The sequence below is a fragment of the Mesoplodon densirostris genome, chromosome 10 (assembly GCF_025265405.1).
Source record: "Mesoplodon densirostris isolate mMesDen1 chromosome 10, mMesDen1 primary haplotype, whole genome shotgun sequence".
Taxonomy (NCBI): Eukaryota; Metazoa; Chordata; class Mammalia; order Artiodactyla; family Ziphiidae; genus Mesoplodon; species Mesoplodon densirostris.
In genome coordinates this window covers 754,328-770,772 of record NC_082670.1, presented here as the reverse complement: position 1 = coordinate 770,772, position 16,445 = coordinate 754,328, and the positions used below count along the sequence as shown (strand labels likewise).

General features: G+C 50.9%; 1 long non-coding RNA gene and 1 pseudogene across 1 annotated transcript; one reads left to right on the top strand and one right to left on the bottom strand.

Moving 5' to 3' along the window:
• Positions 1 to 15: 15 nt before the first annotated feature.
• On the bottom strand, positions 16 to 2,629 carry LOC132498037 (uncharacterized). Its single transcript, XR_009533665.1, has 3 exons — positions 2,506 to 2,629; positions 548 to 624; positions 16 to 133 (listed from the first exon to the last, which is right to left on the bottom strand). It is a non-coding gene; the product is annotated as an uncharacterized LOC132498037 (long non-coding RNA).
• Positions 2,630 to 9,036: 6,407 nt separating this feature from the next.
• LOC132498031 (probable ATP-dependent RNA helicase DDX28) lies at positions 9,037 to 15,813 on the top strand (annotated as a pseudogene).
• The last annotated feature ends 632 nt before the right edge of the window (positions 15,814 to 16,445 follow it).

Here is a 16,445-nt window from a genome sequence, read left to right as displayed (position 1 = left end):
CCATTCACCTGTTGATGGACATTTGGGTTGCTTCACCATCTTGGCTATTGTGAATAAGGCCGCAGTGCAACTGATACAGCCTGTGTCTTCCCGATTCAGGACTTCTCAGGTGAGAGGCCTAGCAGTGGGCCTGCTGCGTCGAATGGAAAACGTAGGGAGTAACCAGGCAAAGTCAGTTACCATGGCAGCCCTGGGAAAAACATTACCAAGTGACACTAACACTCCCAGGAGCCTACATTTGTTTCCACAATAGGTAAACCTTTCTCATTTCTAAAGTACTATACTGTGAAATATGCATCTCAGTCACAACTAGAGGTTACTCATTGTCTGCTGTGAGTGGGAGGAAAACAGAAGGGCCTTATACAGAACCTAAAGCAATGACAAGAAGAAACTAGGGTCCACGGGCAGAGACACACAGGCTCAGTCAGGCTCCTATCACTATGACATTCTGAGGAGATTCACTTTGTAAGGGCTCGAGCACGAGAAAGCAGCCACTAACCAGCTACCCTGTCTCAAATATGTGGAGAAAGTCAATGCAAATGCATACCTATGTATTATTCTTTTCTGATCATTCTTTCAGCATAGCCCTTCTGGCTTTGTGCAAAGCGATTCTTTGTTTTGTACCTGAAAAATGAGTGGCACATGTAAATGGATGAAACTTGTCAGAGCAGACATCCAAGGAGCTCTTCAGCTAACGAACGAGGAGCTCCGAGTTCTGGGAGAGAATCGTAAAAGTAGTGTAGAATCACAATATCTTAGAGCATCCTTTATATGAAATCCCCTCTTGCATATCACCAGTCACTGGTCATCAGCCTATACATGAACTTTGCAGTGACAGAAAACCCAGCACTGTCTAGACAGGTCTAGGCACTTCTAGTTGCTACAGCAGTCTACATCAAGTTCAGAATCTGACTCCCTGTCACGCATCAGTCCCAGTCTGCCTTCTGCAATGGTACACCCCATGGCACACCTCATCTCTTTTCCATCTGGCACATTTCCCAAACACAGGAGGACAATTTTGTTCTTCCTAAAGCTCTCTTCTCCCACATCACCCTCCTAAATCACTCCTTCCTTCCTGTGTTTATGACTTTGAGGAGCCCCCAAGGTTTTCTCATCCCAAGGCCATGACAAGCAATGGCATCAGTGTGCCTGCTACAGATTCTAGGAAAGGGGCAGGGCCACACAAGGGTCTGGCAAATGTGACTGACAACCTGAAGGGAGAGTACATGTGAGAACCTCAGCCTCTCTTCAGTCCTCAGCCTCTATCCAAGGTTTCTCCATAGCACACTATTGGCATTTTGGGCCAGATAATTCTTTTGGGGTGGTGGGGAGGGCTGTCCTATGCCTTGTACGATATGTAGTAGCATCCTGGCCACTACCCACTAGATGTCTGCAGCACTGCCGCCCCCCCCCACACCCCGGATGTGACAAAGAAAACTGTCTCCAGCCATTGTCAAACGTTCTGGAGGACGGGTGATGGCAAAATCACCCTCACTCAAGAGCCACTGCTCTTTCCAATGACTCTGTTCACCCATGAGGACTCAAAACCCTCTCCTCTGCTGGCTTAGCATTCAACTCTCCAGAACGTCCATCGTGTATCAAAATGCTATTTGAAATTTGATAGTATTTATCTCTATAACGGTGTCTGATGAAAGTAAAACTCTTTCGCCAGATGTTAAGAACCTCCCAGGTGATTAATCCACGTTTACCTTATCTCCTACCCAAGACACTGGAAATTACAGAAGTGATCGGACACCCACTTTCGGTATCCGTTCAGGAAGTACCTGTTGTCTAAGGCTTTTCGGCAACCTGAACAACTGAACTAAAGTAAAATATTCTGCCTGACCGTGGCTTTGTGAGACAAGACACAAACCTGTAGCAGGACCCTCCTCTCTGCCGTTTACGGAATTGAGGTATCTGACTGGAAAGCCGTTGGAGGTGAACTACCCAAGAAAGCAGTGGGTTCAGGATGAGAATTTGGAAAGGGTGACAAGGGAGGGGAGAATGAACCTCAGCTGAAAAGAAAGGGGAAAAGTACCAAGAGATGAGTTCTCTTGACTGAAGAGAAGATACGCTGAAAGCCATCAGCTTGCCCTCGGGGCCCTCAGCTCTCTGGGGAGCTCTAAGGGAAGGGTGAGCCTGGACCTACGACTCCGGACTCCTGGTCTCGGCCCCCAGGCCTGACCCATTCACTCAGACTCTCAATAAATACTTGTATTCAAAGACCTTACACGGGGACCACATCTGGGAAAACATCGCCGCACCCTCATCATAAGTCACAGGGGGAGACCCGAACTGGCCAAGCCATGACAGGAGCTGTGAGGGCGACAAAAGAGCACGGCAGGGATTGGACATCGGATCGCCAGAAGCCCTCCGCCCTCCTGGTTCGTAATGCCAGGGCCCCATCGCCGCGCATCGCCGGACCCCGGTCCTGCCTCCGTCGCGCACCCTTCCCCAAGGCTGGCGGGGGTCTGGAGTCACCATCCCCGGTTCGGACCTACACACCTCGCCGCTGCTGAGCTCTACACATCCCGCTCCTTCCACACAGTTCGCCGAGTCCGCGGGCCTTACTGAGCCGCGCCGGCCACCGTCCGCGAGGCCTTGGCGCGCCTGTGACGTCACTGTCGTGCGCCTCTCCCGCAACGAGGGGTGTATGGCTCTCGTACGGCGGCTGCGGCTGTTGTCGCTCGCGGCTCGGTTGCTTCTGGCGCCTCGCCGCGACCTGACGGTCTGCGGTCCCATCGAGCCCCTGCCCGTGGTGCGCATCCTGCGGGCTCTACAGCGGCGGCAGGAAGAGCGGCAGAGTGGGCAGCGGGGCCCCCCGCGGCCGATGCTGGCGCGACCTGGGCCGCTGCCACAACGACTGAGCTCACGTGCTGCAACTACTGAAGCCCACGCGCCTAGAGCCGGTGGCCCCCAACAAGAGAAGCCACCACAATGAGAAGCCGGTGCACCGCAACGAAGAGGAGCCCCCACTCACCGCAACTAGAGAAAGCCCACGTGCAGCAATGAAGACCCAACACAGCCAGAAATAAACAAATAAATAAAATGAAAAAAGATACAATACAGTATTGTTAACCATAGTTGCCATGCTGCACATTACATCCCAGAACGTATTTGTCTTGTAACTGGAAGTTTGTATCCTCTGACCACCCTCACCCATTCCTCCCCCCCCACACCTCATCCCCATAGGTTAAAATTTTAAATAGAGGAGCCCAGATAAACTTCAATGAGCAGGTGACATCTGAGCAGAGATCTGAGTTAGCCAAGTTCGTATGTAATGGAAGAGCGCACAGGAGAGGTAAGGGCCGGTGCAAAGACCCTGGGGCAGGAGCTTGTCTGGTGGGTTAGAAGAACAGGAAGGAGGCCACTGTGGTTGCAGCACAGAAAGGAGAAGAGGGTAATGGAAGTCAGATACACAATGGATGGAGAGCAGTGAGCAGGTAGGACACAGTGGTCGGATCCCGAATGGCCTTGTCGGACGCTCTGCGGGCTGTGTTAGCGCTTCACGATAGGAGCCAGTGAAGGATTTTAAGGAGAGGAGTGGCATGACTGATCACATTCCCCATGATCACGCCGACTGCTGTATGAAAAACAGACTGTAGGGGCCACGGTAGACACTGGCAGATCATCAGAAGGCTCTTCTGCCACCGATGTCAGAGATGATGGTGGCTCAGGACGGAGAGATAGTAGGGGAGGTGGCAAGAAGTGGTCACATTCTGAAAATATTTTGAAGGGAGAGCAACAGGAGTAAAACGAAGAAAATCCAAATCCCGTGGCCCAGAGATAACTGTTAACTTATTTATTCTAAGCAAACTCGGTCCCTCCTAAAAACCACAAAGCTTGCCAAGGATGCTCTTCTCAGAGGTACTACCTTTGTACTACTCAGCCCACTCCGGCATGCCCTCCCCCTCTGCCACATTCCCAAAACCGCTCTGATTCAAGTCACCAATTACCTCGAAGTGGCTCAATCTATGAGACACTGACGTGTCCTCAATCGTGTTCTGCTAGCAGCACATGGCACGGTGAAGCCTCCCCTCTTGCTTGATCTCTCTCCTCCCTGGGTTCGTCGACCGCACACTCTCCCAGTTTTTCTCTCTACCCCTGCTTTGCAGTCTCTTTTCCTGGTTTCACCTCCTGCCCTCACATGTTGAGGTTGCTCCTCAGTCGTGGGCCCTCTTCCCTGCTAATTTCACACATCCTGCCCCACAAATTTATTCACTCCCATGGTATAAACTACTGGCCACGATCATCTCCAAAGGCATCCCAACCTCACACCAACTGCTCAAAACACATCCCCACTCGGATGTGTTAAGGGCATCTCCTACTCCACGTGTAGAAGACAAAGCCTTGATCAACCTTCCTAAGCCTCGTACTCCGTCTCCAATTATTTATTCAGCGGACACTTACTGAGCCCCTAAAATATGCCAAGCACTGCTAGGCACTAGAGACAGAAAGACGAGGCAGGAGGGTAAGGTTCAATAGAACAGAGGGTTATAGAAAGGGAACTTACAGATACGTGTGAAAATAAAAGTGTGCATGGTGCTATGATGGAGCACTTACGTAAGGCTGTAGGAGTCTAGCTCAGCAGCGAAGAGACTGATGGGGGTTGAGGAGGGCCTCCCTCAAAAAATAATCTCTGTGGACTTCCCTGGTGGCGCAGCGGCTCAGAATCCGCCAGCCAGCACTATTTACAATAGCCAGGACATGGAAGCAACCCAAGTGTCCATCGACAGACGAATAGATAAGAAGGTGTGGCACATATATACAATGGAATATTACTCAGCCTTAAAAAGAAACGAAATTGAGTTACTTGTACTGAGGTGGATAGACCTAGAGTCTGTCATACAGAGTGAAGTAAGTCAGAAAGAAAAACAAATACCGTACGCTAACACATATGTATGGAATCTAAAAAAATAAAATAGTTCTGATGAAGCTAGCGGCAGGACAGGAATAAAGACGCAGACGTAGGGAATGGACTTGAGGACACGGGGAGGGGGAAGGGTAAGCGGCGATGAAGTAATAGAGTGGCACTGACATATATACAATACCAAATGTAAAACAGCTAGGTAGTGGGAAGCAGCGGCATCGCAAAGGGAGATCGGCTCAGTGCCTTGCCACCACCTAGAGGGGTGGGATCAGGAGGGTGGAGGCAGACTCGAGAGGGAGGGGATATGGGGATATACGTATGCATAGAGCTGATTCACTTTGTTATACAGCAGAAACTAACACACCATTGTAAAGCAATTATACTCCAATAAATATGTTTAAAACAAAACAAAACAAAAACAAAAACAAGAATCCACCTGCCAATGCAGGGGACACGGGTTTGCTCCCTGCTCCAGGAAGATCCCGCATGCCTCGGAGCAACTAAGCCCACGAGCCACCGCTACTGAGCCCGTGCGCCACAACTTCTGAAGCCCGCGCACATAGAGCCCGTGCTCCGCAACAAGAGAAGCCCCTGCAGTGAGAAGCCCGTGCCCCACGACGAAGGGTAGCCCCTCCTCGCCGCAACGACAGAAAGCCCACGCGCGGCAACGAAGACCCAACGCGACCAAAAATTGATTAATTAAAGCTTATATTAAAAAAAAAAAAAAAACAAAGAAAAAAATCTCTGCTGGGAATTCCCCGGTGGTCCTCTGGTTAGGACCCTGTGCCTCCAGTTCAGGGGGCCTGGGTTCAATCCCTGGTTGGGGAACTAAGATCCTGAAAGCCGGCACCACAGCCCAAATAAAAATGAAATAAAATAAAATAAAAAAAGAAAGGATCTCTGATTCAAGGTCTAAAGGGTGAGAAGGTGTTTGTCAGGCCAATACCTGGGGAGAAAATTTTTCCCATTTCAGTAAGTAGCACCTCCATTTACCCAATTACACACCATTAACCCACATTCCCCACATCCAATTCATCGCTTACTCCTATTCGCCTCCAAGCCATCACTAACCTTCCAAATATGACTCTAACGTGCCTGCTTTACTCCACCTCCAAGGCCACCACTGTGCACAAAGCCAGTCTCCTAATGAGTCTCCCCAAGTCTTCTCCCGCCCCCTCCTATCCATTCTCTTACAATAGCCAGTATGGTGTCTGAAAAAGGCATCTCTGCTAACACCACTTCCCTGTTTATACCCTGCAATGGCTTCCCACCAACTTTAGGATAAATCCCAAACAGATGATGGACTGGAGGTTGGAAGACCAGAAGGAGGTAGGGTGTTAGGTTAGAAAGAGGGATAAAGGGTCTAGGCAAACAGCGAAAAGGGCTGAAAAGAAAATGATCGGCACTTGTACAACAGTCCGGATGCAGGCAGGAGAATGCAGGAATAGCGAAGGAATACGAATAGCCAGCCACTTTTTATTTCTGCAATGCCTTTGCAATTCCCAAAGTGCTTCACTTATAACTGTGATTCTCAAACCTAGCTGTACATTGGAATCATCTGGAGAGATTTTTAAAACTACCAATGGCCAGCCCTCACCCCATTTTAATCAGAATATACACTTCACTAGGGCAGGAATTTCGTCTGTTTCACTCACTGTCCATATGAAAAGTACCTGGGACATACATGGTGCTCAGAAAATATATACTGAATGAATAAATGAAGGAAGGAATGTACCACTATCACCTGAGATCCAAGGAGACATTCTTTTCAAAACTTAGGGAGTAACCAGGCAACGTCAGTTACCATGGCAGCCCTGGGAAAAACATTACCATGTGACACGAACACTCCCAGGAGCCTACATTTGTTCCCACGATAGGTAAACCTTTCTCATTTCAAAGTACTATAATGCGAAATATGCATCTCAGTCAGAACTAGAGGTTACTCAGTGTCTGCTGTGATCGGAGGAAAAGAGAAGGGCCTTACACAGTATCTAAAGCAATGACACGAAGAAACTAGGGGCCACGGGCAGAGACACACAGGCTCAGACAGGCTCCAATCTCTATGACATGCTGAGGAGATTCACTTTGTAAGGGCTCGAGCACGAGAAAGCAGCCACTAACCAGCTACCCTACCCTGTCTCAAATATGTGGAGAAAGTCAATGTAAATGCTTACCTATGTATTATTCTTTTCTGATCATTCTTTCAGTGTATCCCTTCTGGCTTTGTGCAAAGCGATTCTTTGTTTTGTACCTGAAAAATGAGTGGCACATGTAAATGGATGAAACTTGTCAGAGCAGACATCCAAGGAGCTCTTCAGCCAACGAACGAGGAGCTCCGAGTTCTGGGAAAGAATCGTAAAAGTGGTGTAGAATCACAATATCTTAGAGCATCCTTTATATGAAATCCCCTCTTGCATATCACCAGTCACTGGTCATCAGCCTATACATGAACTTTGCAGTGACAGAAAACCCAGCACTGTCTAGACAGGTCTAGGCACTTCTAGTTGCTACAGCAGTCTACATCAAGTTCAGAATCTGACTCCCTGTCACGCATCAGTCCCAGTCTGCCTTCTGCAATGGTACACCCCATGGCACACCTCATCTCTTTTCCATCTGGCACATTTCCCAAACACAGGAGGACAATTTTGTTCTTCCTAAAGCTCTCTTCTCCCACGTCACCCTCCTAAATCACTCCTTCCTTCCTGTGTTTATGACTTTGAGGAGCCCCCAAGGTTTTCTCATCCCAAGGCCATGACAAGCAATGGCATCAGTGTGCCTGCTACAGATTCTAGGAAAGGGGCAGGGCCACACAAGGGTCTGGCAAATGTGACTGACAACCTGATGGGAGAGTACATGTGAGAACCTCAGCCTCTCTTCAGTCCTCAGCCTCTATCCAAGGTTTCTCCATAGCACACTATTGGCATTTTGGGCCAGATAATTCTTTTGGGGTGGTGGGGAGGGCTGTCCTATGCCTTGTACGATATGTAGTAGCATCCTGGCCACTACCCACTAGATGTCTGCAGCACCGCCGCCCCCCCCCCACACCCCGGATGTGACAAAGAAAACTGTCTCCAGCCATTGTCAAACGTTCTGGAGGACGGGTGATGGCAAAATCACCCTCACTCAAGAGCCACTGCTCTTTCCAATGACTCTGTTCACCCATGAGGACTCAAAACCCTCTCCTCTGCTGGCTTAGCATTCAACTCTCCAGAACGTCTATCGTGTATCAAAATGCTATTTGAAATTTGATAGTATTTATCTCTATAACGGTGTCTGATGAAAGTAAAACTCTTTCGCCAGATGTTAAGAACCTCCCAGGTGATTAATCCACGTTTACCTTATCTCCTACCCAAGACACTGGAAATTACAGAAGTGATCGGACACCCACTTTCGGTATCCGTTCAGGAAGTACCTGTTGTCTAAGGCTTTTCGGCAACCTGAACAACTGAACTAAAGTAAAATATTCTGCCTGACCGTGGCTTTGTGAGACAAGACACAAACCTGTAGCAGGACCCTCCTCTCTGCCGTTTACGGAATTGAGGTATCTGACTGGAAAGCCATTGGAGGTGAACTACCCAAGAAAGCAGTGGGTTCAGGATGAGAATTTGGAAAGGGTGACAAGGGAGGGGAGAATGAACCTCAGCTGAAAAGAAAGGTGAAAAGTACCAAGAGATGAGTTCTCTTGACTGAAGAGAAGATACGCTGAAAGCCATCAGCTTGCCCTCGGGGCCCTCAGCTCTCTGGGGAGCTCTAAGGGAAGGGTGAGCCTGGACCTACGACTCCGGACTCCTGGTCTCGGCCCCCAGGCCTGACCCATTCACTCAGACTCTCAATAAATACTTGTATTCAAAGACCTTACACGGGGACCACATCTGGGAAAACATCGCCGCACCCTCATCATAAGTCACAGGGGGAGACCCGAACTGGCCAAGCCATGACAGGAGCTGTGAGGGCGACAAAAGAGCACGGCAGGGATCGGACATCGGATCGCCAGAAGCCCTCCGCCCTCCTGGTTCGTAATGCCAGGGCCCCATCGCCGCGCATCGCCGGACCCCGGTCCTGCCTCCGCCGCGCACCCTTCCCCAAGGCTGGCGGGGGTCTGGAGTCACCATCCCCGGTTCGGACCTACACACCTCGCCGCTGCTGAGCTCTACACATCCCGCTCCTTCCACACAGTTCGCCGAGTCCGCGGGCCTTACTGAGCCGCGCCGGCCACCGTCCGCGAGGCCTTGGCGCGCCTGTGACGTCACTGTCGTGCGCCTCTCCCGCAACAAGGGGTGTATGGCTCTCGCACGGCGGCTGCGGCTGTTGTCGCTCGCGGCTCGGTTTCTTCTGGCGCCTTGCCGGGACCTGACGGTCCGCGGTCCCAACGAGCCGCTGCCCGTGGTGCGCATCCCGCGGGCTCTACAGCGGCGGCAGGAAGAGCGGCATAGCGGCCAGCGTAGCCCCCCCGCGGCCGATGCTGGCGCGTCCTGGGCTGACGCTGATGTCAGTGCGGCGACCCGACTTGAACCAGCCGGCTCACCTCACGCTAGGCTCTTGGAACCCGCGCCACTCTCTTCGTGGGGCTGGAGGAAGCGGTGCACCCACGCGGACCATTTCTCCATCGAGTGCGTGCAACATGAGGCTCCAGCGCTGCGGAACCTTTCGCCCAAGGGCAGCTGCACTGAAGTGTGTCTGGAGCTCCCCGTTCTGAGCGCGCTACAGGAGGCTGCTCCCGAAGTTGTTCGGCCCACAAACGTGCAGTTGAGTACCATTCCCCCACTTCTTCGCGGCCGCCACATTCTCTTCGCCGCAGAAACCGGCAGTGGCAAAACTCTCAGCTACATGCTACCTCTCCTTCAACGGCTGTTGGGCCAGCCAAGCCTGGACCCCTGTCGTATCCCTGCTCCTCGAGGCCTGGTTCTCGTGCCTTCTCGAGAATTAGCCGAACTGGTGTGTGCCGTGGCCCAGGCCTTGGGCAGCTCCTTGGACTTCCAGGTGCTGGAGTTAGGGGGAGGCCATGGCATGAGGAGGATCAGGCTGCAACTGTCCAAACAACCTCCAGCAGATATTCTGGTGGCCACTCCGGGGGCTCTGTGGAAGGCCCTGAAAACTCAACTGATCAGCCTGGAGCAGCTCTCCTTCTTGGTGTTGGATGATGCAGACATGCTTTTGGATGAAATCTTCCTGGAACTGGTGGATTACATCTTGGAGGGGAGCCATATAGCAGAAGACCCAGCTGACTTAAAAGACCCCTTCAATCCCAAAGCTCAGTGCTGGTGGGTGCCACATTTCCCGAAGGTGGAGGCCAGCTGCTGAGTAAAGTTGCCAGCTTAGACTCTCTAACCCCCGTTACCAGTGACAAGCTCCACTGCATCATGCCTCATGTCAGACAGACATTCATGACCCCGAAGGGAACAGAGAAGGTGACTGGGTTGGTACAGATCCTTAGGCAGCATGACAGAGCATATAGGACTGGCGCCGCAGGAACTGTTCTGGTGTTCTGTAATTGCTACAGCACTGTGAACTGGCTGGGGTATATATTCTGGATGACCACAAAATCCAACACTTAAGACTGCAGGGACAAATGCCAGCCTCAATGAGAGCAGGCATCTTCCAGTCCTTCCAGAAGGGCTCCCGAGACATTCTTCTCTGCACAGACATCGCCTCTCAGGGCCTGGACAGCACCCAGGTGGAGCTAGTCATCAATTATGATTTCCCTCTCACCCTGCAAGACTACATCCACAGAGCAGGGAGGGTGGGCCGGGTGGGGATCGAGGTGCCAGTTACTGTCATCAGCTTTGTGACCCATCCCTGGGACGTGAGCCTGGCTCAGAAGATTGAACTGGCAGCTCGCCAGAGGAGAAGCCTTCCAGGACTGGGGTCCTCAGTGAACAGAGCCTTTGCACCAGCAAACCTTATTGCAGCAGGCTTATATATGATGCCATAACAGGGACCTTTCCCTCTGTGCTGGATGGGTGAGCACACTTGTCAGTAGGGTGCTCTGGGCTGCCTAGTCACCTTCTGAAGACCCGGGCTGCTGTCTGGCTTCAAAAGGTAAGTTGCTGGCCAACACTTGAGGGTGAACTACTGAGCTTGGATCTCTGTAGTCTTTCACGTGAAGAATAATATCGATCTTGGCTCTGTATTATGTCATGGTTTCTAACAATAAGCGATGTTTCTATGGGTGCCCCTTAATAACAGTGTCCACTGGGGCAGAATTCAGTAGACCCTGAGAAGATTCACACTCCAAACTACCACACTTAGGACGAAGGCTCTTTCAATTGATGTTTTAGTTTAAATTTCGTTTCCTGCCCCCAAACATCCATTAAGCCTCCAGGAGAAGGAAAAGGGGATGTGACTAGCAATAAAGAGAAATTTTCTTCACAACAATGGCCATGGCAAGCTTAGGCACTTTTGGTGAAATCTCTCTGGGAAGTACTGGCAGAGGAATAAAAGGCAAACTGACACAGAAATATTGCTTGGTGTGCATTTCCAGGCTCTGCCTTCTTTCTCATCTCTTGGTGGCAGGTGGAGGAAGAGAAAAAAAGGTTAAACTTTTTTATAAACCAGCAGAATAAGCTTATAACATCCTCTCACTATCTCTGCATAGGTTCTAGTCTCTGCAGCATTATATAAGCTTTGCCCAAAGTAATCAACTGTTGAAAGTCAAATGTAATACTTCACCAAACAACTTAAAAATGCTTGTGCACTGGAAAGGGTTAAGTTGCAGAGAACACAAATGGACCCAGAGCAACCTTTGCCGAAAGAGAATATTGTGCTAAATGTACAGTCATAGCTCTTTTCCATATGAAGAAACAGTCAGAAGGATAAAAGAACTTGGTCAAAATCACACAAGTCAGTAGGAAAGAATCTGGTTTGTCTGTCCTCAGGGTTGTGTTCTTTAACCACCAGGCTAGCTTTTCTCAAATCTGATTCATGCATAGAATAACTATACACCTCTGCTTGCCTTGAATATTCCCTGTTTATACATATGCCTGCTGCAGTTTTTTATATTGACCACTTTGACTCCCAAAAGCAACCGAGAATACACAATAATTTGGTCTCTCTATCCATGGACCACTGTGGTGGGACTGCCCAGGAAGCTTATGAAAAGTGCAGCTTCCTGAGCCCTACTCCAGATCTAGATAAGTTTTCTGAGGGTTGGCTCAAGAATCCAGGTACAAGGCTTTTTAAGTGGTTTGGTGGAACCCCCCAGGTGATTCTCTCGCTCTCTTAAGTTAATAAACCGTTTATTCTGCCTCCCCCAGATGCCCAGCCAGGTCCTGTTAAGGTAGGAGTCCCCACACCACATCAGAGGGATGCTCCCAGCAAAGTAATCTCTGGAGCCTTGGAGATTCTGAATGGTCTCATGCTGGCCCACCTGCCGTGACAAACCTCCGCCAGAGCATTCCCCTTCACATTTTACCTTCTACCACTCCCAAAGGCAGTCTGCTCCAATGAGGCCTGACTTCGTCTGTCCTAACGGGCACCCACTGATTCAAGCAGTTTAGGGATAGAAGGTGCTGTGGTTCTCAACCAGGGTGGCCCAACCTCTAAAAGGGTAGTCCAAGCAGTCTCTACCTCCTGGGCACATCCCCTCTGCAACAGCCCCAGTAAACGAAGGTCCCATCTTTGCTTTTTCAAGGTTGGCAACAGGGAGTCCCCTCCTAAAGAAGGTTCTCTCTCATTGCCACACTATCAAAAGCTGCCCCAAATGTGGTTCCTTCCTGTGGGCCTGATCAGGCTAAGGGCAGAGTTGTCTCTTTCCTTCTCTGAGTCGGACCAAGTTGTCTTACTAACCCCTCTTCACAGTGTTGACCATGATTTTCACGGGGGCTGCTGCTGAGCCTTTATCTCATCCTTTCATGGTGGAGAGAGAGAGGATTATAATGATTTTTACTTCTAGGGGAGAGGGGAGTGTAATGATTATGTTGTCATTTTGTATTATGTCCTTTTGTCATGAATTTGTTTTGAATTTCATATTAAAATGGGCCCACCATTCCCACTTTGTGAGGTCATTCAGCACCCTCATTTTGCACCTTTAACATCTCTCTCAGTATCACTTGGAAATGTTTGAAACGGCCTGAGCTTGTCCTCACATTCCTATCAGCTGTAAATCCGGAGCCCCGACATGAACGTAACCATTGAGCAGAACCCCTCTCCACTAGCTGTGTAACACTGGGTAGGCTCCTTAACATCTTGGTTTTTCTAAGCCCTCAGGTGTAAAAATGTGAGGGTTCTATGAATTTATATTTGGGGCAGGACAAGGTCGAGAAGAGTGTGTCTTTGCTTGTATTCTTCCAAACTGGAATGTCTTCCCTCTCTTCCCCATGGGTCCAAATCTCACTTGTCCTTCAGGCCCACTGCCAAGGAGCCTTCCCTGATTCCCCAGTCCACACAATTCTCTGCCTCTTAGGGTCAGTGCCATACAACCTAGCTGTCTCTTAACGTTAATCTTGCCTCTCAAGCCAATTTCAGAATGTGGGTCTCTCTTGCCCTCCTGGGGCCCCTGGGGCTGTACCAGCCCACCTGCACGCCCCACGTGGGGTGTCTGCTAGACTAGGGCATGGGTGGGGAAGCCCAGGGGTGAGGGACCAGGCAGAGTACCTCTGCCTCCACCCTGCTCTCCTCCACAAAACTGCCCCTCCTCCTGAAGCCTGACCCGCAAGTCACAGGTTCCTTATTATGACCTCACTGGGTAGTGATGACCTCACAGGCCTTCTCACAGTTTCCATGGCAGCATAACTATGGAAACGTGCTGCCCTCAGAGAAACTGCCCTACCAGTTCTCCACCAGATACCAATCTCTTTGGTTGTCTGAGAGAGAATGTCTGACCGGATCGTCTATATTTACTCAAACCTGTGCTCTGTTCCCTGGCTGGGCAGTGCAGCAGGTACACCGAGACCGAGCACCTGTAGAAGAGGCATGGTGTACACACAATCTCACCTGGCTGCCACATGTTCCTGTGGGGCTTGCCCACTACGTAAACCTCAGCACTTTCCCAGCTGTAAGTAATACCAGTGACCTGGGACACCTTCAGGGTCCCACAGTGCTCACTGCTGAGGACAAGTGAAAGGTCATCCCTGAACTAGTGTTCAGGAAGCTTCTGATCTTTATAAATGTTGCCTTCTGCTTTGGGCTACAGGATGCTTCCATTCAGACCCTTTCCTGATTGGCCTCTTAGCAAAAGGCAAGTGCATTTTTCTTGGCAGACAGTAAACGGAGCAGTTTGAGGAAGAGGGCCACTCTTGAACCGCACCTTCAAACCCAGGCACCTCTGTGCTGTCATGTACACATCTATATCGGTCCCCTCAGACACATCCCATACTGAGCTGCTGAGTACTAGGGGAGAGGGTGGTGCCTTATTCATGGGAAGACCGGAAGAACCAAGGGGGGTGATGAAGTGCTAGTGAGACTGGAGGGCTGAGCAGATGGTGTCCCAGGAGGCTGGGTGGATGTGAGCCTACACTTGGTACCCAGAACCCGGTTCTGAGTCTCCTGATCACTCTGCCTCAGTATTTGGCCTTGTTCTAATCTAGATAAAAGTATCAGAGGGCTAGAGTTCAGTGTGGTTGTAACAGGCATTATAAATGGGGCCCAAGAGGGGTTGCCAAAGGGGGAGGGGTCCTTAACCAATTTATATTAGATTATCTTTTTCCAAAACTTGAAAGACGTTTCCATTAAAGCCTCAGAAGTGACACACTGCAAGAAATGTTTTCTCTGTTGTGGAAGGGAGAGATGGAGAGGATCATGATTGCAATTTCTTTCGGGTTCTACTGTTTTCCCTGGCAACGGTGAAGAGACTACCTCACCTGATGCAGCCGTAGGCTCTAGGAATTGCTTTTGCAGCCAGTGTCCCTTCTCTAGGGACTCAGAGAGGTGATGGGCCAAGTCTGTGTTTTGGATGTCAAGTAGATTAAAGGTCTTCAGCCAGAAACTGGGAGAGACATGAGAGGGAAATTCTGGCAGGAGACTGTGTACAGCAGAAGTGACTGATCAGTTCTGATTTTCTTTGCAGCAGCTGTGGCTCCCATTTCTCCTCCTAAACCTGGTCACTACCATGTCCTCAACCGAGGGTGTGGAGAAACGCAGTTGGGCCGGCATGGGGAGACATACTGCCTGGTTGGTGGCTACCCGGCCTACGGGGATGCTCCTTTGGCCATGCCAGCAAAGGCGGAAGCCGAGAAGCCAGTCCCCAGATGTGCTCCCGAGAGAAAGCACACTCCAGAAGAGTCGGACGAAGATCTCGGTTGCTCCAGACCCAAAATCCGGCGACTGTAGCATGGTGCCAGGAGGCGGACTCCACAGAATCTTGCTGGCTGAACCATTCTGAAGACAGGGCAATGGTTTAACTGCCTAAGACAGCGAATGCCTCTTCCTGCAGTGACCCCTCCCGCCCCCCCACTGCCCACTACCACAGATTAGAACCTGCGTCGTTCTGTCTGAGCCTTCCTCAGCCAGGAGCCTCCCTGCACACTAAATGGCCATAAGCCAGGAGCCTCAGAAAGTGAGGTTTGAAATGAAAGTCTGCCCTGAACATCCCAGGGCGGAAGCTGGCCTGGAAGAAAACCTGACATTCCTCTGCTCAATCCTCACGGGCCCCTTTGTGAGCTGGAGAAAGTGAAGTCTGCCCTCTGCGAGCCGAGGAGGATGCAGGAGCAGAGACAGGGTGCAGAGAAGCCTTAGCAGTCTACCACATGGGCTCCTGCCCTGAGCCATTGTCAGCGGCCACCACCACAAACCAGTGGGGAGCTGGGCTTTTTGAAACTGAAAGCAGCAATCTGTGGCTTCCCAAAGAGCCTCCTGCCTGGGGTCTCAGGAGGCAGGACAGAGAGGCCGAGGAAGCCCTGCTCCCTGAAGCAAGAACAGGATGGAGAGTCAAGCAGCACGCACCCCGCCCCGAGGTTCACATGCTCCTTTATTGCCAGCCCTTTCCGTCCCCAGTGGCGTCCCTTACTGCTCAATAAAATGTTCTTCTGTAACAGATTTGTAGGGTCGCCAGTGCTCAGACTTAGGTCACTAGCCCTGTGCTAGGCACTCCTGCCACCTGGGGAAGGTTCCAAAGGTGGAACAGCTCCAGGGGGTGCCAGGGATCAGAGCAAAAACTTGAGAGGCTGGGGATGCAGGAGTTTGGGCACAGTCCCTAAATCATCTCAGTGGTTGAGCTGCTGTGAGAAGGCACATCCCCAGTGTGCGTGTGTGTGTGTTGGGGGGGAGGGGGTCCCTAGAGGAGGCAGCTAGCGGGAGGGCCTGAGGCTGGAAATGGGGAATGGCGTGCGGCCTCTGAGCAAGCACAGGCACTTAGCCCTTGAGGTTTCTGGGAAAGCTAGAGCCACAAGGGCCACGAGATAAGGCAAGTGTAGCAGCAGAGCCCAGGTGCCAGGTCTTTCTTCAGAACCTACACTTCTCCACGAGGCCGGGCCTTCCACGCTGAGGTAGGAGGGATCCTGGCCAGAAGGTCAGCCAGCAGCTCTGGGACGAAGGTTGCTGCGGCGGGGGCTCTTCTGCCATGGAAGCGACTTCATTTCCTTCCACACAAATAGCCTACTGACTGAGTTCCTGCTCTGTTGAGTAAAAGGGTGTTGACTCT